We start from the raw sequence: 22,913 nt of genomic DNA on the forward strand, positions 1-22,913 counted from the left end.
GATTAAAGATTAGAGAAAGGATAGAGCTGATAGTGTGTGCAATATGATGGAAAAGATCTGAAGGGAAGGGATTGAGGTTACATGCAGAAGGGTCAGCCCCGGTAAGGAAAAGCATTACCTCTTCTTCGGAAACTGGAGCAGAGGAAATGGTGGGGATTAAGGCAAAGAGGAGAAGAAAAGGAGAGAAGAGGGAGTTCATGACAAATGACCTTGATTTTCCTCTATAAAGTATGAGTCTAAGTCCTGAGATGACAGTAGGATTGGAAAGCACAGAAGGATTGAGGATAGAAGATAAAGTTTGAGGTAAGAAAAAAAGACAATGTTTGGAGCAGACTCTGGGGAATTGGTTATGGAATTAATCAAGGATGAGTAAAAGGATTGCTTTGTAGCAGTAAGAGTCTATTTGAGAATAGATAACATAAATCTGTATAAAGGATCCATTCAACATGTTAGCTAAGTTCTGCTGCCTTTATTCAGAATCACATAAATTCGATCAAAGGAGGCAGATGGTTGGTGTAATCTGTATTAGATTGAGGTTTAGCAAGGTGAGTGGCAATAGGACAAGGGACCAAGCGATTTGAGAGTGGAGGATAGCATGGAGCTGAACTGGTTCACTAAGAGGTTGACATTGGGAATGGGGAAGCAAGATATTGAAAGCCACAGCAAAGGTTATGGCCTTAGAAAATGCTCAGGGTTAGAGAAATTGGAAATAACATGCAGAACAAAAAAATTTAGCAGGAGTGAGGCATAGAGAGAAATGGGAACATAGACCATGATCTAAGGCAATTTCAGAGTTTTTGATCATGGAATTATAACACTTGTAGGTAATGGCATAATCAAGTGCCAGTGTAGCAAAAGTGAATGGAGGAGCAGGGTGTAGGAGGTAATGGATTGAAGAACTGGGAGGCTACAGTCTTTGAGACAACATCATGAAGTCCCTGAGTATGTGAAAAAGAGTGGGGATGGTGAGACAGATTGTGAGCCAGGCATAGACCTCATTAAGAAGGAAGTGACCTATATTGCATGGTAGATAACAGCCACTAGGCTCTAAATTTGATCCTTCAATGCCTCCAAAGCACAGCTTAAGTTCCATTTCATAAATGAGCTTTTCCCATCTCCCCAACACCCAGCTGTTAGCTCTATTTCTTGGGATTACTTGTATTACTTTGTATACACTTTGTAAATGCTTATAAACATGGTTTGTCCTTGTAGTCAAATGTAAGTTCTTTGAGGGCAGGGACCATTTCATCTTATTCTTTCTATGCCCATCACTTAGCACAGTGCCTGGCACATAGTAGTCTCTTTATAAATATTTGTTGAGTTTAATGAACTGAATTGAATTAAAATGAAATGAGTTAAATTAAATGTCTCAATGTTATTCCTCAAGATAGTGGTAAGGCTGGGACTAAAACCTAGTTTCCTCAATTTGGTGGTTTTATTTCTACTACACCTTTCTTGTACCCTAAAGCTATTGTGTTCCTTAACTTCTATTATTTTAAGAGTCATTATATTAAATAGTTTCACTGGAGGCCCCAAGAAGCCTTCAATAAGTATTTACTTTTTTAAAAAAAAAGGCCTGCAAATGTCTTTCTTTGTGTGGCTGTGTACATATATTTGCATCGACCTATATTTTTGCATGTGTGTGCATGCCTATGTGTTTCTATGTGTGGATATTAGATAGATAGGTAGATAGATAGACAGACAGATGTGTATATAGGATCATAGCTTTTATAAGGGACTTTAAAGGTCATCTAATCCAATGCCATCATTTTACAGATAAGGAAACTAAGACCCAAATTTGTCAAATGATTTGCCCAAAGTCACAGAGTCCAGGGTTCAAACCGAAGTAATCTGACTCCAATTCCAGTATACTTTCCATTATAGGAGTTGTCTATGCATGCCTCTGTGTATGTCCCCCTGCATGTATATTTGTATGTTAATGTGTGTAAATGCATGTACTCTATAAAGTAGAAAAAAAATCAAGAATAAGCAATAGGCATTAATAAAAAATGTCCCACTAGCATAACTTTAAAAAAAAATCCAGATAGTAACAAAATGAGAAGAGCAGGGCAAGCTGAATAAACATTGGCCTGAAGAGTTCTCAGGAAAGGCCCAGTCAATTTCAAGCCCTGGAGGTTGCATCTTTTCTGCTGGTTAAAAAGTTAATTCATACATGCCTACTTTCATTTCGTCATTCAAGCAGCACAAATTAAAATGGTTAAGCAGATTCAATAGAGATTAATTACATTAAGCACAAAGCACATTTCCAGTCCATGCCATGGTTTCTACTTCATTTCATTCATTATCCCATGTGACATCCAGTGGCACACTGAAGGTAATGGTTAATTTCAATCACATATGCTATTTTGGACAATTATTTCTGTTGGATTCCTCAAGAACATTATATTGGATACCCTGAGGTTATTGTGGTCCTTAGCTTGCAGTAGCCATTGGTATGTAGCAGTTCTAGCAGTCATTACATTGAATAGTTTTGCTGGGGATCTCAAGAAGCCCTCAAGTGATTTACCAACAACATGTATTTACTTTAAAAAAAAAAGACTCCGAGGGGCGGAGCCAAGATGGCGGCTGGTAAGCAGGGACTAGTGTGAGCTCCATACCGAGTCCCTCCAAAAACTTATAAAAAATGGCTCTGAACCAATTCTAGAACGGCAGAACCCACAAAACAGCAGAGGGAAGCAGGGCTCCAGCCCAGGACAGCCTGGATGGTCTCTGGGTGAGGTCTATCCCACACGGAGCTGGGAGCTAGGAGCTGGGAACTGGGAACAGAGTGGAGCAGAGCCCAGCCTGAGCGGCATGGACCTACAAGACCAGCAACCGGGCAGAGCATGCCCTAGCGCCCTGAATCAGTGAGCTGAGGCAGTTACCAGACCTCTCAACCCACAAACCCACAAACACCAAAGACTGCGGAGAAGGTTACTGGGAAAAGCTGCGGAAGTAGAAGGAGTTCGTGGTTCAGCTTCCAGCCCCGGGGGCAGCGGAGGTGGGGCAGCCATAGCTACTGCCACTTCTGGCCCCAGGCCCACCTGGTGGGAGGAATTAAGTGGCGGATCAGAGCAGGAGTACACAGCCTGCTGAAGATCTAAGCCCAGTTCGGGTTGGGGGTTCTTAGGGAAGGAGCAGTGCTGGTGTGGCAGAGCTGGCACCTCCCCCCCAAACATGGAACATAGACCTCTCTAGTCTACAAGCAGTCATACCCCGCTGAAAAACTCAAAGGTCAAGTTAGTTGGCTGGGAATATGGCCAGGCAGCGAAAACGCACCGAGATTCAGTCTCAGACTTTGCATTCTTTCTTTGCTGACAAAGAAGACCAAAACATACAGCCTAAAGAAGTCAATAAAGGGCAAGAGCCTACACCAAAAGCCTCCAAGAAAAACATGAACTGGTCCCAGGCCATGGAAGAGCTCAAAAAGGATTTGGAAAAGCAAGTTAGAGAAGTAGAGGAAAAATTGGGAAGAGAAATGAGAAGGATGCGAGAAAACCATGAAAAACAAGTCAATGACTTGCTAAAGGAGACCCAAAAAAATACTGAAAAATACACTGAAGAAAACAACACCTTAAAAAACAGACTAACTCATATGGCAAAAGAGCTCCAAAAAGCCAATGAGGAGAAGAATGCCTTGAAAGGCAGAATTAGCCAAATGGAAAAGGAGGTCCGAAAGACCACTGAAGAAAATACTACTTTAAAAATTAGATTGGAGCAAGTGGAAGCTAGTGACTTGATGAGAAATCAAGATATTATAAAACAGAACCAAAGGAATGAAAAAATGGAAGACAATGTGAAATATCTAATTGGAAAAACCACTGACCTGGAAAATAGATCCAGGAGAGATAATTTAAAAATTATTGGACTACCTGAAAGCCATGATCAAAAAAAAGAGCCTAGATATCATCTTTCAAGAAATTATCAAGGAGAACTGCCCTGATATTCTAGAGCCACAGGGCAAAATAGAAATTGAAAGAATCCATCGATTGCCTCCTCAAATAGATCCCAAAAAGAAATCTCCCAGGAATATTCTTGCCAAATTCCAGAGCTCCCAGATCAAGAAGAAAATACTGCAAGCAGCCAGAAAGAAACAATTTGAGTATTGTGGAAACCCAATCAGAATAACCCAAGATCTGGCAGCCTCTACATTAAGAGATTGAAGGGCTTGGAATACGATATTCTGGAGGTCAATAGAGCTAGGATTAAAACCTAGAATCACCTACCCAGCAAAACTGAGTATCATGCTCCAAGGCAAAATATTGACTTTCAATAAAATAGAGGACTTCCAAGCTTTCTCAGTGAAAAGACCAGAACTGAATAGAAAATTTGACTTTCAAACACAAGAATCAAGAGAAGCATGAAAAGGTAATCAAGAAAAAGAACAAGAAAAAGAAATTGCAAGGGACTTACTAAAGGTGAACTGTTTTGTTGACATTCCTACATGGAAAGATGACAAGTGTGATTCATGAGAACTCAGTATTAGGGTAGCTGAAGGGAATATGCACACGTATATGTTTATGTATATATATATGGGTGAATGTGTATGTATGTATATATCTATGTGTGTATATATATATATACATATATATATATATATATAGAGAGAGAGAGAGAGAGAGAGAGAGACAGAGACAGAGAGAGGGAGAGAGTGGACACAGGGTGAGTTGAAGATGAAGGGAAGATATCTAAAAGAAATAAAATCAAATTAAGGGATGAGAGAGGAACATACTGAGAGAGGGAGATAAGGAGAGGTAGAATGGGATGGATTATCTCCCATAAAGGTGGCAAGAGGAAGCAGTTCTGTGGGAGGAGGGGAGAGGGCAGTTGAGGGGGGAATGAGTGAACATTGCTCTCATCAGATTTGGCCAGAGGAGGAAACAAACACTTTCGAAAGGGGACAGGGTCGAGGGAGAAAATTCAATAAAGGGGGATGGGTTGGGAAGGAGCAAAATATAGTTAGTCTTTCACAACATGAGTATTGTGGAAGGGTTATACATAATGATACACATGTGGCCTATGTTGAATTGCTTGACTTCTTAGGGAGGGTGGGTGGGAAGGGAAGAGGGGAGAGAATTTGGAACTCAAAGTTTTAAAAACAGATGTTCAAAAACAAACAAAAATGTTTTTGCATGCAACTAGAAAATAAGATACACCGGCAATGGGGCGCAGAAATTTATCTTGCCTACAAGAAAGGAAGGGAAAAGGGGATGGGAGGGGAGTGGGGTGACAGAGGGAGCGCTGACTGGGGAACAGGGCAATCAGAATATATGCCATCTTGTAGTGGGGGGAGGGTAGAAATGGGGAGAAAATTTGTAATTCAAACTCTTGTGAAAATCAATGCTGAAAACTAAATATGTTAAATAAATTTTAAAAAAAGTATGGTCAAACAAAAAAAAAGACTCCAAATACCCTCCTATGTATGGTTGTATGGATATATGTCTTTGCATTCTTGTATTTTATACATGTATGGTGTGTTTATGTATATGCATATGTATATACACATCCATATAGGTACAGAAATCCTCGTCACCGGGCACAATGCTTGGCACATAATAGGCACTCAGTTAATTGACTAAGAGACTGGAGATATGGGTTCTAAACCTGCTTCTACCACTAACACTATATAACCTTGAGTGCCTTAGTTCCTTCTATGTAAAATGAAAGGGTTGAACTACATTACCTCTAAGTTCTCTTCCAGCCCTAGCAGGCTATGTGACTCTGTGTTCCAGGTCCTTTATACTTTTGATAATCTGTGTTCTATGGTCTCTTCCCCCACTAATAGTCTATGTTGTCTATTGTAAGATCTTTTACTGATCACATTCTATGTTCTAAGTTCCCTTCCAGCTCTGTCCTTCAGTGTTTTATATCCTAACATATCTTAGTTCTGATTTTCTACCTTTTAAGTGCCCTTCCAGATTTCACTTGCTGTGTTGCATGTTCTGAGGACCATTCTCAGATCTGATATTCTATGTTCTAAGACTATTCCCAGGTCTGATACTCTATGTTCCAAGACTACTCCCATGTCTGATATCCTATTTTCTAATACCATTTATTCCCAGGTCTAATATTCTATGTTCTAAGACTATTCCCAGGTCTGATATTCCATGTTCTAATGAGCCTCTCCCGACTCTGCCTTTCCATACCATATTTCTCAAGCCCAAGTTTCTTTGTTCTGCCATTCTATGTTCTAAGGTTCTAACTTTCTATGTTATTCTATGATGTATGTTCCCTTCGAGTTTTACCATTTTATGATGTTATCCCATGGTCTCTTCCAGGTGTAATTTTCTAAAGAAACAAAATACAAAAATAAAGATCTCTCAAACTCAAGGCCTTAAACATGTTGACTGCACTGGGGGACACTAAAGACAGAGATAGTCCTGTAAGTAACCCTCAGCAATAAAGGACAAGTGCCTGTTCATGTACATTCATTTAATTCAGCAATAGTGGAGGAAGAACTTTCCAATTATGGCAGCTGTTCCAGCTGCTGTGAGTCACAAATGGATGGGGAAATGTGACTCATGACCACTGATGAGAAGCAGAAATTGAAACTACTTAAACTGTTCATACCCTCTGCAGATCTATTTGCTTTGGCAGATTTCTTGACAGTTCCCACATATAAAAAATAAAAATATGTGTTCTGTATTTTTATACACACATCATCATTATCATCATCATCATCACCACCACCACCACTACCATCATCATTATAGCATTTATATAAGACTTGAAAATTCACAAAATGCTTTATAAATAGTATCTCATTTGATCCGCACAACAACCCTCAGAAGTAAGTGCTATTATTAGTTTCATTTTACAGGTGAAGAAACTGAGGTAAACAAAGTTAAGTGACCTCCTGAGGATCACACAACTAGTAAGCATGTGAGACTGGATTTGAACTCTGGATAGCTGGGTGCTCCATCTACTTACAGCTAGGTGCTCCATCTACTTACAGCTAGGCTCTCCATCTACTTACAGCTAAGAATTCCATCTACTTACAGCTAGGTGCTCCATCTACTTACAGCTAGGCTCTCCATCTACTTACAGCTAAGAATTCCATCTATTTATAGCTTAGTGCTCCATCTACTTACAGCTAGGTGCTCCATCTACTTATAGGTAGGCACTCCATCTACTGACAACTAGGTGCTTCCATCTATTGTGTAACCTAGTTCCCACATCCTCTAAAATTATTTTTTTAAATGAAAGTCTTACAAATAGCAAATATTTGAGTGATTTTTTCTCTGTAATTGAAAGCAATATGCATAGATATTTCTTTATAACTCTCAGAACTAACACAAAAACAGTAATAACAACTCACTTTTATGTAGTATTTTGCAGAGCACTTTTCCTCATAACATCCCTATGAGGTATATTATGCAAATATCCTTGCCTTCATTTTGCATATGATGAAACTGAACCTTGGAGAGGTTTAAAGTGGCTTCCTTAAAGACCCCCAGCTAATTTCAGCTTGAACTCGAACCCAATTCTTCTGACATGATGACCTTGAAGGTTCTTTCCAGTTTTAACATTCTATGATTCCTGAGACTCCACTCCACTATTGTTTTCATTCCTTCTGTTGATACTTAAAATGCTAAAACCTAAGACACACTTACATCAAAACCCCAAAGTGCTTTTGAAATTATCATGGATAAGGTTATAATTCTGAACACATATAATGATCTTACTGAACAGAAACATCAAAATTATCTTCATCAGCCAACAGACTGGTTCAAGATTGGGAAAAATTCTTTTATTGATTTAAACCTTGAGAGGATTGACAAGGACAGAGAAGACAGCTAAGGGGCTAAGCCAAAGCCCTGAAAAAGAAAGAAGAGACAGGGGTTATAAGAAATAGGCGTTTCTTTTTCCTTTAATCTACTCTCTTTCTGGTGCTCCTTCCTCTCAGAACTGAACCTTTCCAGTACAGTACAAAGAAGGTTTGACTTGCATGGATTTCCCTTGCTGAATTGCTTGCTCATTTATTTCTGGTAAATGAATTTCCAAATGACAGTGTAAAGTGATACTTCTTGGGAAATAACAATGAATTTTCTCTAGACTCTACCTCAATTAATGGGTCTATGTTTTCTCCCTCGCTAATTCTACGATAAACCACCTGCCTTTAAATTGTATATCTGTCCCTACCTCCTCTACCCCCTGCAGGGTTTTAAATAAAACAGAACATGCTACAGTATACATGCCCCAGCCTGGTGAATTGACCTAATACCTTCTCTATTGATAATAACAATTCTCATTTCTGGGGTGGCTAACCTTAAGTTTAGCAAAGTATTTCTTCCAAAAAAGATAAGTAATATGTAACAGCAACATTGTGCGATGATCAGCTATGATTGACTTAGCTCTTCTCAGCAATACTATGATCCAAGACAATTCCAAAGGACTCTTGATGGAAAATGCAATCCACCTCCAGAGAAAGAACCAGAGTCTGAATGTATATCCAAGCATACTATTTTCCCTTTCTTTATTTTTTCCATAGGTTTTTTTTTTACTTTGTTCCGTTTCTTCCTTCGCAATATGACTAATATGGAAATATGTTTTACATGATTGTATATATATAACCTATATCAAATTGCTTACTGTCTTGGGCAGGGAGGGGAGGAGGGAAGGAGAAAATTTGGAATTCAAAATTTCATTAAAAAGTGAATGTTAAAAATTGTCTTTACATGTAATTGGAAAAAATAAAACACTATTTAAAAGGAAAAAAGATAGGTCCTATGAGAGATTAAGTCACATGGTCACACAGAAGGTAAATTTCCTGAGACCTAATTAGAACCCAAGTATATCTGATTCCAGGTTCAGGTTTCTGCCCACCACACCATGCTGCCTCTTGTATTCCTCTATTCAAAAAGTTTCAAGGGGTTTTATTGCGTGCTGGATATATTCTATTTCTTCTGAGTTGAGGATTCAATCTGATTCCAACAGATCTTTTCTTTATTATCTCATGCTGCCCCTCCATTCAATCAATCAACCAATTGACAAACATTTATTAAATGCCAGACCATGTGCTTGGTGCTGGGGATTTGTTGTTGCTCAGTGGTTCGCACCTCTGACTCTTCATGACCCTGCGAACCATACTATCCATAGGGTTTTCTTGGTAAAAACACTGAGTCATTTGCCATTTCCCTCTCCAGTAAATAAGGCAAACAGAAGTTAAATGACTTGCCCAGAATCACACAGATAGTAAGTGTCCAAGGTATTTAAACTCAGGTCTTCCTGACTCCAAGCCAAGTACTCTATCCACTGAGACACCTACTGGGCAAATAGAGGTTAAATGACTTGCCCAAGGTTATACAGCTAGTGAGTGTCTGAGGCCAGATTTGAACTCAAATCTTTCTGATTCCAGGCCCAGTGATCTATCCATTGAGCCATCTAGATGCCTCTTGGGTACTGGGGATACGGATGGGAAAAATAAAACACTCCCTTCTCTGAAGGACACAACATTCACATGCATACATGTCCCCTTCTGTTCTTTCCTTTGTGTATTTGCTAATGTTGTTCTCTATTCCTCCTGCCCTCCCTCCATCTTCCCAGTCATTTCTACCTATTTCATTTCTTCCTTTCATTTAAAGTCTAATATAGGTCCCAACTCCTTGAGAAAGCCTTCCCTGACCCAACAGCACCTTCCTTGACAGGGATAAATGTAAATTTTACCTTCCCAAATTTCTTCTAGTACTTTACCTGGATCTTTCTTTCACCCTTATTACAGCCCCACCAGCACCTTCACTAGCAAAATCAGGTACATGAATGATTGGTGGTCTCATTAATTCAAGAGTTCCCTCAAATGGTGAAGTGCACAATCTATCCATGCCTTCCTATCTTGTGGATTCTAATTCATGTTTTCCCCTAAGTGCACAACATGGGGTTCACCTGATATGGGAAATTGGGACGGAAGGGTTTCTTTCCTTTCTTTTGACACGGCAAAGATGCCAGTGGGACACACAGACTGTCCATGGGCTAGTCAAATCCTTGCTCCAGCCATGGATCCTGCCCATCTTCCTTTTCACTCGTAGCTATTTGGTGACATCTTTTATTTGGCCCTTCCTGATGTTGGAGTTGTTAATCCCATTTATTTTTCCCATATTAGATGATAAGCTCCCTGATGTCATCTTTGCATTCCTAGTCAGGAGTTAAGGGATTGTTGCAAACTAAAGTTTTAATAAACTGTTTTTGTATTGAACTGAACTGAACTGAATTGATGAAGGCCGTCAGTATCCTTTTTATTATCTCTTGGGAAGCATGGGAACTGGAAGGGAAAGATAATCCAAAACACTCTAATGACAATCAAACAACCATTAATCCCCTACTCTTTCCACACACAATAAACATTAGCTGCAGCTCAATTAAACTCTACAGTTCACAGATGTTCACAATAACAGCAGCCCCGCAGTAGCACTCTCCTCATTAAGGTGCTTAGAAGCTGTGCATATGCCAACACCATCCAACCAGGGATGGGAGCAGAGAAGAGAGTAGGTCCCAGGGCCCTGGGGCATGCCTGGAATGTAGATGAGAAGGCAGCTGCTGAAGCATTCCTCCCAGGAAAGGTGTATGGGTTGGAATTGTGCTAAGCTCTATTTCCAAGCACTAGGATTGGAGCTGGAGAGGGACTTCTGGGAGAAGGAAATTGAAATGTGTCCCCCAAGCCTTCTCAGCATCTGGTAGAAGTACAATCGTTCCCAAAGTTATAAGCATGGTTGGCCCTAACTAACAATTTTGATGCTAGGGAAAAGGACACAGAAGATGCCCTCATATTAACCCCCAGGACCAGTCTGTTAGGGGTGGGGGCCAGCGGTGGTTGTTGGAGCCAGCTGTCAGGAGAGACGATTGTTAAATTTTCAGTGCATTCTACACTGAAGAAATCTGTAAATATAGAGGCAGCTGGTGTCATGATACATAGAGTGGTGAGTATGGAGTCAGAAAGACCTGAGTTCAAATGTGATCTCAGATATTTAATAGCTATGTCATCTTGGGCAAATCACTTAATTTCTGTTGCCTCAATTTTCCCTAATGCAAAATGATAATAATGATAATACCTACTTTGCAGGGCTGTTGTGCATATCGGATAATTTTTGTAAAAGCACGGTGCCTGGTACATAGTAGATACTATATAAATGCTTATTCCTTTCTCTCCTGGAAAGCTAGTTGTTAAATATTTGCCAGCACTCCGCTGGGTAAAAGTGATGATAGAGACTAAGGAAAACTTTGTACCTACTGCAAAGGAGGCCATGGTATAGAGGGAGGGGGGAAGGGGAGAAGGGCAGTGTAGAGTTCCTCTGGAATGCAGCCTCTGAGGAACAGAAATAGCCATGTGCTTGCTTCCTGTTTTGAATAATTATCCTTATTAACTAAGATGCTAAGATCAATTGGTTCTATACGGCTGAAGTATAAATTCCATCAACATCCAAGAAATTTCAGTGCCAAGAAAAAAATTTAAAATGAACAAACAAAAAAAGATCCCCTCTGATTGTCCCTACCTTAGTCATGCCTCTGCCTGAGGGGAAGACTGGATTTCAAAAAGTCAGTTTTCCCCCCTGGGATATATACTTCAATTCATGTTTCTTTGGGCTTATCAGAATTACTGAAGCACAGGTTGTCTTATTCTGTATGAGTTAGACAAGATAACCTTCAAAGTTCTTTCCAAAACCATGTTTTTGATTCTGGGTTGGTAGCACACCCTGAAGCTTGCTACAGCTAGACACTTGAAGGCGTTACTCAAAGTTTGTAACCTGTGGTCCATGAACCTTCAAGGAATACATGGGTGAATTTCATTGGATCTGTGAACTTGGATAAGAATACATGCTTTTTTGCCATTAACCTCTAACTGAAATCTAACATTTCCTTCAATTATGAATGCAGTTAACAAATATTATTCTGAGAATTCTGGGAAGGGGACCATAGGTTTTAGCAGACTGCAAAAGGGGTCCATGGCACAAAAATGGACTGTACTAGATGGAGATTTTTAAATATGTAACTCACCCTGGGGAAGAATGGCCCAGACATCCATAGACCTCTGTAATTTTGAGTTTTTCTACTCATCTCCTGAGGCAAGGTTGGGCACTAAGGTGACACCAAAAGGACAAGCTGGAGAAAGGATGGGAAGAGAACATACCAACAGGAGAGAGAATACAGCACTTCTCTGAGAGCCCAAAGTTTCTGTGGAGCTGGAGCTGCAAAGGTCATGGAGACGAGAGTAAAGTGATGCTGGTGGGCTGGCCAGAGCAAAACCCAGCTTGTTTTTTAAATAGTTCCTCATGATATAAAACATCAGTGAAAAGTGGCACACCTCCTGAGGAAGCAAAGAAGGTAATAAAAATAAACCAAGCCAGGAAGTCACTTAAAGCTCAGAAATGTCGTTCTTTTTCCAAGAAACCGCTCCAGAACACATAAGGCCATTATAGATTGTCCCTCACTTTCCGGCAGCAAAGTTCCCCACCCTATCCATCAACACAGGGGCAAGAAAGCAGACTGGACATCTCCTGGGGCTTCGTTTCTCTCCATTTATACACGCTGTAGTTAAACACTGTAAGGTCTCCAAACTAGCACTTTCATTAACATGATTCCCATGGTTTTCACACCACACTCTAACTGATTTCCCTGTCTCAGAAGCTGTCAGCATAGATGATGGTTAGCCTCATTATGCAAATAATTCTTTCCTCTTTTAAAATAGAAACAGTAGCAAAAAAGTCAATCCCCTTTACTGCCTCTGCCAGACAATATTTAATCTAAGGGCTTTAGTGTTTCCTTCAGAGGTTCGACCCTAGGTGGAGGCTATTGTTGCTTGGAATGAAAAACTGTGTGAACAAAGAAACAGAGTATTTCTTTATTAATAATAGTTCATAGAGATGTATAACATTTTATAGCTATGGAGTGCTTTATTAAACATATTATAGTACCATAGGGCTTTAGAAGGGGAGGGGAGACCCTGCAGATGGTGAACCCATCCTTGTATAGAGGAGAGACAGAGGCCTGGACAAATAAATGCACTGGCCCAAGGCCATATAACTCCTAAATAGCAGAGATGGGGATTTGAAATCATGTCTTCTACATTCGAATCCTGGCAATGTCTAGCACTCTAGGTTACCTTTTAGCTATAAATTCTATGGTGGTATTATTATCCTGTTTTTAAAGATCAGAAGATTCAGAGGGGGGAAATAAATTTCCCCAAAACTTTGTAGGGTATTTTTCTATATGGTATTGCTGAGGTTTTACCAGACCTATTGACCACCTTACTTTCTTTTGTTCATTTGGCTAAGATGATCTACATATTCACCCTTCAAAATTAAGGAATACTTTCTATAGTAATCTGAGATAAATGACTTCTTAACTTTTTTATGGTTACAAAGAATGAAATTTGGGGTAAAGATTTTTTAAAATCTCTATTATCATAAAACATTCTCAATTAGGGCTCCATTTACCTGTCCACTTGGTAAAAAAATGGAAAAGGGTTTGGAAAGTATTCCAAAGGCAGCAACCTTAACCAGTAGGCTTGGATTTTTTTTAAAAAAAATACTGTCTTATTTAGAACACAGTTGCCTTGCAAAGAAATAGTAGGTAAATAAAAAGAGAAATTTATATGTAGTCCTTCCCTCTGTATCTAACATTTTCCACCCTAATGGCCCTAGTTTCCAACAGAAAGTAAAAAGAACATTGAATTTAGAGTCAGAAGTGATAGATTTGAATCAGAGGATAAGACATTTAGTAGCTGAGTGACCTTAGACAATTTGTTTAACCCCTCTGAACCTCAGTTTCCTCATTTGTAAAATGAGCATGTTAACAACACCTACCTCATAGGGCTATTCCAAGGATCAAGTGAGCTAGCCTATGTAATGTGCATTACAAAGCTTAAAGTACTATACAGGGTATCCAAAAAGTCAGTACAATTTTAAGCTATTAAAGATTATTATTATCATTATTATCTGAAGGGGTGCAGGTTCTATCAAGACCCTAGGAAAAAAGTAAAGCTTATTAAGTTCTAATAGCTTAAAACAGCATTAAGACTTTTCAGACACCCTGTATCAATGATAACTAGTAGTCGTACTATAGTAATGTGGAGGAATTAATATTATCATGAATTACCTCATATGCCTATTGTGAAGAAAGTGCTTTGCAAGTCTCAAAGCTATAGAAATGTAAGCTGCTTTATTTTTTTAATTTACTTTAAACATTCTTTTCTTTTTAAATTTTGAGTTCCAAGTTCTCTCCCTCCCTCCCAGCACCTCATCTACCTACTGTGAAATCAAGCAATATGATATCAATTATACATGTGGAATCATGAAAAATATATTTCCATATTATCCATATAACAAAAAAATTATAAAGCAAAAAATAAAGTGAGAAAATTATACTGAAGTTTTTACTCAAAGTTCATCAGTTCTCTCTGGAGGTGAATAGTATTTTTCATCATGAGTTCTTTGGAATTGTCTTGGATCATCATATTGATCAGAGTAGCCAGATCTTTTACAGTTGATTATCATAACAACATTGTTGTTACTGTGTATGATGGTCTCCTGGTTTTTCTCACTTCACTTTGCATCTGTTCATATAGGTCTTCCAAGATTTTTCTGAAACCACCCTCTTCATCATTTCTTAAGGCATAATAGTATTCCATCACAATCATAAGCTATAATTTGTTCAGCCATTCTCCAACTGATGAGCCTCCACTCAATGTCCAATTCTTTGACACCACAAAAAAGCTGCTATAACACCCCCCCACTTTCCCTTCCACTGTAAAAGCTCTTCCTTGCAAGCCTCTTTTATGTAGAAAAATTTCCCCATTCTACCTCTCCCTTCCCCCACCTCTCAGTGCATCCTTCCTTTTCACCCCTCTTTATTTTTTTGAGATCATTCCAACATAATTGACTCATACACAGGCCTCTGTCCATGTAAACTCCTTCTAACTACCCTAATAAAGATAATGTTCTTAAGGATTAATATGTATTATCTTCCCATAGAGGAATGTAAACAGTTAAACCTTATTTAGTCCTTTATAATTTCTCTTCCGTGTTTATGTTTTTATGTTTCTCTTGTCATGTTTGCATGTCAAATTTTCTCTTCAGTTCTGATCTTTTCATCAGGAATGCTTGAAAGTCCTCTATTTCATTAAATATCCATTTTTCCCCTGAAGGATTATACTCAGTTTTGCTGGTAGGTCATTCTTTGTTGTAATCCCAGATCTTCTGGCTTTAGGAATATTCCAAGTCCTCTATTCCTTTAATGTGGAAGCTGTGAAATCTTATGTGATCCAGACTGTGGCTCCACAATATTTGAATTGTTTCTTTCTGGCTACTTGCCATATTTTCTCCTTGACCTTGGAGATCTGGAATTTGGCTATATTTCCAGTTTTCATTTTGGGATCTCTTTCAGGGGGTGATTGGTGGATTCTTTCAATTTCTATTTTACTCTCTGGATCTAAGATATTGGGGCAGTTTCCATTGATAATTTCTTGAAATATGATGTCTAGGCTCTTTTCTTGATCATGACTTCCAGATAGTCCAATAATTTTTAAGATATCTCTCCTTGATCTGTTTTCCAGGTCAGTTGTTTTTCCAATGAGCTATTTCACATTTTCTTCTATTGTTTTCATTCTTTTGACTTTATTCTACTTTTTTCTTAGTGTCTTACGTAGTCATTAGCTTCTACTTCTCCCAATTCTAATTTTTAAGGAATTATTTTCTTCAGTGAGCTTTTGTACCTATTTTTTTCCATTTGGCCAATTACGCTTTTTAAAGAGTTCTTTTCTTCAGTGAATCTTTGTACCTCTTTTACCATTAGCCCAATTCTGTTCGTAAGGTGCTATTTCTTCAGTATTTTTTGTACCTCTTATACAAAACTTAATTTTGTTTTCATGATTTTCTTTCATCACTCTCATTTCTCTTCCTAATTTTTCTTTTTCAGTCTTGTTTCTTTCTTTAGTTCTTCCAGAAATTTCTGTTGGGCATGGGTTCAATTAGCATTTTTCTTTAAGACTTTGTATCTACTTTTGCATTATTTTCTTCTGAGTTTGTGTCTTGGTCTTCCCTGCCACTATAGTAAATTATTATAGTCAAGTTCTTTTCTGTTGTTTGCTCATTTTTAGCCTATTTCTTGACTTTGAACTTTATTTTAAAGTTGGGCTCTGCTCACCTCAGGGAGGAGAAGCAATGTCTCAAGCTTCAGGCCTTTTCATATTGCTGTTTTGAGTTAGTTCTGGGGAAGTTGCAATTTTTTTGCTTCTGAAGTACTGTGATCCAAGGAGAGATATAGCCACTGCTCTTCTAGTCTAAGCTCTGGGCTTTACTCAGGAATGACTCCTGCTCCCCTGTAGCCCTGTAGGCTCTTCTCTGCTCTGGAACTGTGACCCAGAACTGCATACGGGCAATAAAATTGCCAATCAGCATAAACTGTACCCAGTGCCAGCAACAGGCTCAGTGTAATCTCTTTTTGATGAATTGCCAGACCCCCTTCTTGTTTCTGGACTGTGCTGTTGCTGTTACTGTGACCATAAGAGCCATGTATGCTGCAGACAGACCTCTACTCCAATGTCACAGATTTCTCCTGCCAACCTCCTAAATTTTCTTAGGGCAGAAAAGCAGTGTCACCTGGTCTTTTGTTGGCTCTGCTGCTCCAAAATTTGATTTGAGGCATTGTTTTATAGTTGTTTGGAGGAAAATGTTGAGCAAGTTCAAGCTTCTTTGCTGCCTCTAATCTGCCACCTTGGTTCCCCAGGAGCCTTTATTAAAAGACTTATTGAACTTTATTAAAGCCAAAACACTTGAATGGGTGATTTTTGTTTGTTTTCACAATGCCCCAATTTTTAAAAAATATATTTCTCCTCCACTGTGTCATTTGCTCTAACAGAAATGCTACTTGCCACTACTGTGGCTGTGTAAGACCAACAACACTAGCACACAGGGGAGCTGCTAGCACAGGTTCTTTGATCTGCTTTTCGAAGGAAAGCAACTTTAAGGGGCTTACAATCTCAAATCAAACATACATATATCATTCACTTAGTTGAGGGGGAAAAGTAAGCACTCTGAACTTTAGAGAAAACACAAACAGAAATTACAAGCAGAAATTATATAAACAGAGTAACATAACACAAATCAGCAAACAGGCTTCTAGCTGTCTGACCAAGACATTATATGCATAGTTACCAAAGAGAGAGAAGCACCAACATCTGGGTTTTTCAAAGCTGGGGGGCTCCAATGGCTACCCAGAGTCTAATCTGGACAAATCACAGGACACTCTTCTAGTGAGTGAGCTCCAAGCAAAATGCTAACCTCAGAGTATATATACACTTCTTTAGAGTCAGAGGGTCTCACAGTCATGTGACTCAAACCCATGCCACCTAGGCTTTCCCATGACTTAAGCAGGTCATCAAAGACTGCCAATTCAATCAAATACTCTTGATTGAAACAAAGGCAAGACTCAAAGGCACTTGATTGCCTTAGTGCTGAGAAGCACTCCAAAACAAAAGACAACAAAAAGTCCCACTTTACTTGCCATTACTTTTGCTTCACTTCTAATGTATAGACTTCAGGGCTACCCAGAATTCCCTGTGCTCATGAAGACTTCTCCAACTGAAGACTTGAAGGTATGCTGTAAAGGGAATTTTTTTTTGTTACATGCACAGTTTGGATTAGATGGTTGCTGAGGTCCCTTCAAACTCAAAGATTCTTTGGTTCCAATTCTAAAAACAAATCCATACTCTGCCACTTACTATCTGTATGACCTTGGACAAGTCATATCTTTCTTGGCCTTAGTTTTCTGCATCTGAAAACAAAGCAAGGAGTTGGACTAAATAAATCAATTTACTGTAAGTGCTTCCTACATATCAGACACTATGCTATATGCTAAGGATATCAAGAGAAAGCAAAAATAGTCCCTGTCCTCAAGAGCCTAAATTCTAATGGAAAAAACAACATGTATAAAATAGGTACATACAAGACACTTACAGAATAGATGGAAGATAACCTTAGAGGTAAAGACATTAACAACTGGGAAAGTCCTCCAACAGAAGGTGGAATTTAAGATGAATTTTGAAGAATGACAGGGATTCTAAGAGCTGGAGGTGAGAAAGGAAGATATTTTGGGCAATCAGGACAAGCCAGTAGGCCAGCATAGCCAGATGGTATGATGCATAGAGGGGAGTAAAGCATAAGGAGACTGGTAAGATAGAATGGGGCCGGGTTATAGAGAGCTTTAAAGGACAAACTGAAGAGTTTGTATTTGATGCTTGAAGGCTCCTTCTGGCTCAAAATCTATGACTCTACGATGTTCCTTAAAGCGATCACTCACTAACCTTGTTTCCCTTGGGCTGTTTACCTGGTCTGGCCTCTCTTTGTTTTTTCTTGATACCAGTTGACAAAGCAGTCTCCTTCTCATGGGACAGTGCCATTGTCTAGAAATAGCTTTTCCAAGATTCTCACTCCCCCAAAGTGCAAGGCCAGAAATAAACATCCAAACATGCCATTTCCTAGGGACTTCTAGCTATAAAGGGGGAGATACTTGCTCCAGGATAGGGAACTGATGACCTCTGAGGGCCCTTCCTGCTCTGATAATCCACGATTCTGGTTTTTCTACTTTCCAAACTAGTCTATCTATGATATAGGATGTTTAGACTTACCAGGCAGTCTGGTGCCTTAAAAAGTATCAGTGGACAGGGGTTCAGATCCTGGTATTTCAAATTGCTACATGTCTCATTTGGGGAAAGTCACTCCGCCCTCTCCCTCCAGTCTTCAGTTTCCTCCTCTTCAAAATGAAGGAGTTAAACCAGGTCAGGGTCCTTAACGTTTTTGTGTGTCGAGGTTTTTAACCCTTTTGTGTGTGGCTTTTCTCAGATTATTTTTAAATGAATAAAATTAAATCAGATTACATAAATATATAAGGTACATAAATAGAATTATGTAAAATGAAAGAGGATTACAAAGGAAATCAGTTATATAAAAATAAAGTGACCATTTTTTTTTGATTCATGGACCTCAGATTAAGAATCCTGATAGCAGATGAATTCTAAGGTTACTTCTAATTTTTTATCCTGAAGTATACTAGCATTACAATTGTCTCTTAGAGAGACAATGTCTTAATTTTCATGGCAAAAATAGATATTTGCCAGTTGGCAAAATAATTTGGGCTTAGGTGGTTCTTTAGGTAGCTCTCAAGTCACATCATGTACATGATTAGGGACCTATGGAGCTAATTTGTGGTAGGAAAGGTAATTAAATTGTCTTATTCCTATACACATACATACATATACATGCGTATATGTATAGTACATGTGTATATATTCATATGTGTTTATATATATATGTATATATATATACATATATATATATATATACATAACTACATGACCAACTATTTACATCCTAGGCTTTTTAAATTGAGTAATTTTGTGGCAAATGGAAAGAAAGAAGGAAGAAAAGGAAGGAAGGAGGGGGAAAAAGGGATGGAAAGGAGGGAAAGAAGGAGGGAGAAATAGCAGCTCACACACAAAACATATACACATATATAGATAGAGAGATAGATACATACATACATACATACGAAAACAAGTGTATTGGGGTGAAATTTCAGGCTGCCGTTCATTGGTCTTTGACCTCATAGAAAAGTATAGGAATATGGCAGCTAACATTTTAAATTGTGAGTATGTTCTGCCAGGCCCATGAAGTCTCTGGATTCAAACTTCAGCTGATTCCACTGGCATAACTGATAAACGGCTGGGATGCAGATTAATAAAGAAAGCAGCAGCACCAAGATGCAAGCTCTGAAAGTCCTTTCTATATAAGAGAAATGTCATTTCCTATCACAGGCTATACTTTCCTAAGTTTTTCTTCTTCTCAAGCTCACTTAGGACCCTACAGCATTTTAGTTGGTGGGTAAACGAGGTGCTCTCCATTGCCTGCATTTCTAAATCTACAGCTCAGTGGTCTTGAGGCAGTGGTCGGCTAAAATGCTGACCTCAGGATTGGAGTGATGGACTGCTATTTTACTCAACAGCTGGGGCTGTGGGCAAAAAGACATTTTTACCTGTACATTCTCAAAGCTAAAGAACAACCTCTTGGCACAGAAGGCTATTATCTCTATAGCTACTGCTTCTTGGGAGTGTGAACAAAGGATTTTAGAACTCCATTTGAGGGAGGCAAATAGGAAGGAAAAGGTTTCGTTATTATTCTCATAGCCTAGGTAAATTATAATTCTTTAGGTTCCTCAAGTCAGTCTCCAAACATTAAAGCATGTCATATAGACACAGTAAACGGTTAATATTAAGTCAAGGCTTTTGTTCAATACTTCATATACTGAGGAACTTTTCATGTATAAAGCAGATGAGCAGAAAATTACAAGGGGGGGTTAAAAAAATTATCATTGCATCTGCCTACTTCACCTACTTGTAAAGCTAGTCCTGTTCTCCACTGTAAGGGATCTCACTCCATGTAAAATACAGCCTTTACAAAGATGGTAAAAGCTGCTTCTTGGTCAAATGTAAGAACTATTCATCCTCTCTGTTTTTTCTTCATTGTGTTGCATTGTAGCCTTCTCTTTAAGGGGAAAGAATCCCTTACTTCAGGGCCTGGTTAGTAAAGATGTTTTCTGGGACACCAGGATAGATAGAATGATATAGTGGGAAGAGTGCAAGATTTGTCATTAAAGACCTGGGTTCAAACCCCAGCTCTGCTATTTATTGCTTCCTGTATGAGTCAGTCAGTCAATAAGCATTTATTAAGCACCTACTATGTACTATGATAAGTCCTGGGCATACAGAGAAAGGTAAAAGACAGTACCTGGTGTCAAAAAGTTCACAGTCTAATTAGGGATCCCTCTAGGACTCAGTTTCTTCACGAATAAACTGAAAATTTAAGTGGATAGACTACATGACCTCTAAGGCACCTTCTGATTCCATAACTGACCCTATTATCCTGAGTGTGGGGAGAATGATGAGGACAATGGGACAGATGAATCAAACATGAGGAATCCATGCTATTAAAAAATATCCTTCCCAGATGAATTATGTGCTCTCTAAAAAACTGAAGAGTGAATAAAATGTCCTTGGGGCTTCTGAGAATCTCTGAAACTCAAATGACTTCAAAAGAGCTGAATTTTCACTTTGAGTTGGAATTGATTCAGCACAAAATCCTTTAGACCTGACTTTACCCTAGGTAAGAAATCCCTGTTGCCAAACTGAGTACGGTGAGCACAATGACCCACTGGCTTAGCGGACATTGTGCTCGAAAGATACCACACATATTTTTGAAGAAGTGAATCATTGAGACCCTCTCAGTGAGGTTCTGGCTCTGAATTCTGGGAAGAGAGATGGGGCTGGGAAGCCATGAGACACGGCTCCAATGCTCCGTGGATCCCCTTTCTATAATATCTTCTGACCGCTGGCCAAGGCCAAGGTGTTAATTGGCTCTTCTCAAAAAAGCCTATTCCTTTCGTTAGCAAATAAGACAATGGTTGTAAATATTTGCATCTGAAATGGTAACAGTTTGGCAACAATTGGGGTTACCAAATGATTTATGAAACCTGTGAAATCAAATAGAGAAAAACAGAGAGTGGGCCAAAAAATCCTTGCTACGAAGGAAGATTTTCCTGACTTTGATATAGTACATGTTGCCAGTTTTCTGGCATATAATTACAGCCTAATACTTTTTAAGGCAGTTTGATTTTCGAAAAACATACTAAATGGTTGCTGAATATAATTGTTATATGATTATCAGCATTTTGCTATCATTACCTTTCAATGGGGATATAATCTACTTATGAAAGATAGTTTTCTTTTTTAACTCTTTTGGGAAGGGGAGTTATATAAGATTGAGTCAAATCCTTGAGCTTGTAAATATGGCAGCCCCTTTAGGGCCATTACCACAACAGCACACTAACTCTCATACAATGGAGTCTACAGGGAGCAACGTACTACTATTATTTTCAGGTTTTAAAGGGTAATCCTGAGGGATCCAATTTCTATTACTCTTATTTCTGAGCCCCTACTAGTGTGTTCCCCATTAACAATAAGTCAGTTGGGACTTGCGAGAAGGTATAGCAAGAAACTTCAGCAATACACCGCCCCCCCAAAAAAATTACTGGAGGTACACTCTCCCATTGTACACACAAAGTTACTAGAGAGGGGAATCAACTTAAAGTACAAAGATAATGATGCACATGTGTATAGAACATGTCAGAACTGAAGGGTACCTTGCAGCTCCTATTATGGGGAATCCTTTTCTCTATTCATGGAGTCCTTACCCAATTCCCCTTTAGTTATAGCTCCCCTACTGGGTAGGAAGCCTAGCTGAGCTTTGAGGATCCATGCTTCTGGTGAGTCCTTAGCTGGCCTTTTCTCAGGTACAAGATCATGCTCCCTGAAATTATCTTCCTTCAGATTACTATTTTTCTGTTCTTGCTGTACCACTTCCACTGCTGCCAGCTAATGCCACTCCTATGGCTACTGTTTCTGCTGTCATTCAGCCCTGTTTGGACTTCTGATGGGACCCCTAGCTGTTCAACTTTACAAGGGCACTTTGAAACCTCTATCTTAGAATACTCAGTCTCCTAGCATCAGGAAAGAGTAAGCTGTGGGCTAACAGCTGTCATGGCCAGGTGAGAGAGCAAATACTCAAAGCAATTCTCCCTCACCTGACTCTCATAGGCAGCTCAAAGTAACCTACAAAGATAGATAGAAACAAAGGAAATATAAAAGGATAGGGGTCAGCAAAATGATTTGTATACACACTTAGTACTGGCTTAAGGACCACTAAGTCCTCAGTTCTTCTGACTCCACACACAACTAGAAAAATATTCAGTATGATATAGTACTGCCCTTTTGGTCATTTTTTTATTAGAAATAAGCTCGCCTATAGTTTCCACATGGTTTCTTGAAATTACCAGGAAAGGAATATATTAAGAATTCATGTGCTAATTCATCC

The sequence above is a fragment of the Trichosurus vulpecula genome, chromosome 3, assembly GCF_011100635.1.
Source record: "Trichosurus vulpecula isolate mTriVul1 chromosome 3, mTriVul1.pri, whole genome shotgun sequence".
Classification (NCBI taxonomy): domain Eukaryota; kingdom Metazoa; phylum Chordata; class Mammalia; order Diprotodontia; family Phalangeridae; genus Trichosurus; species Trichosurus vulpecula.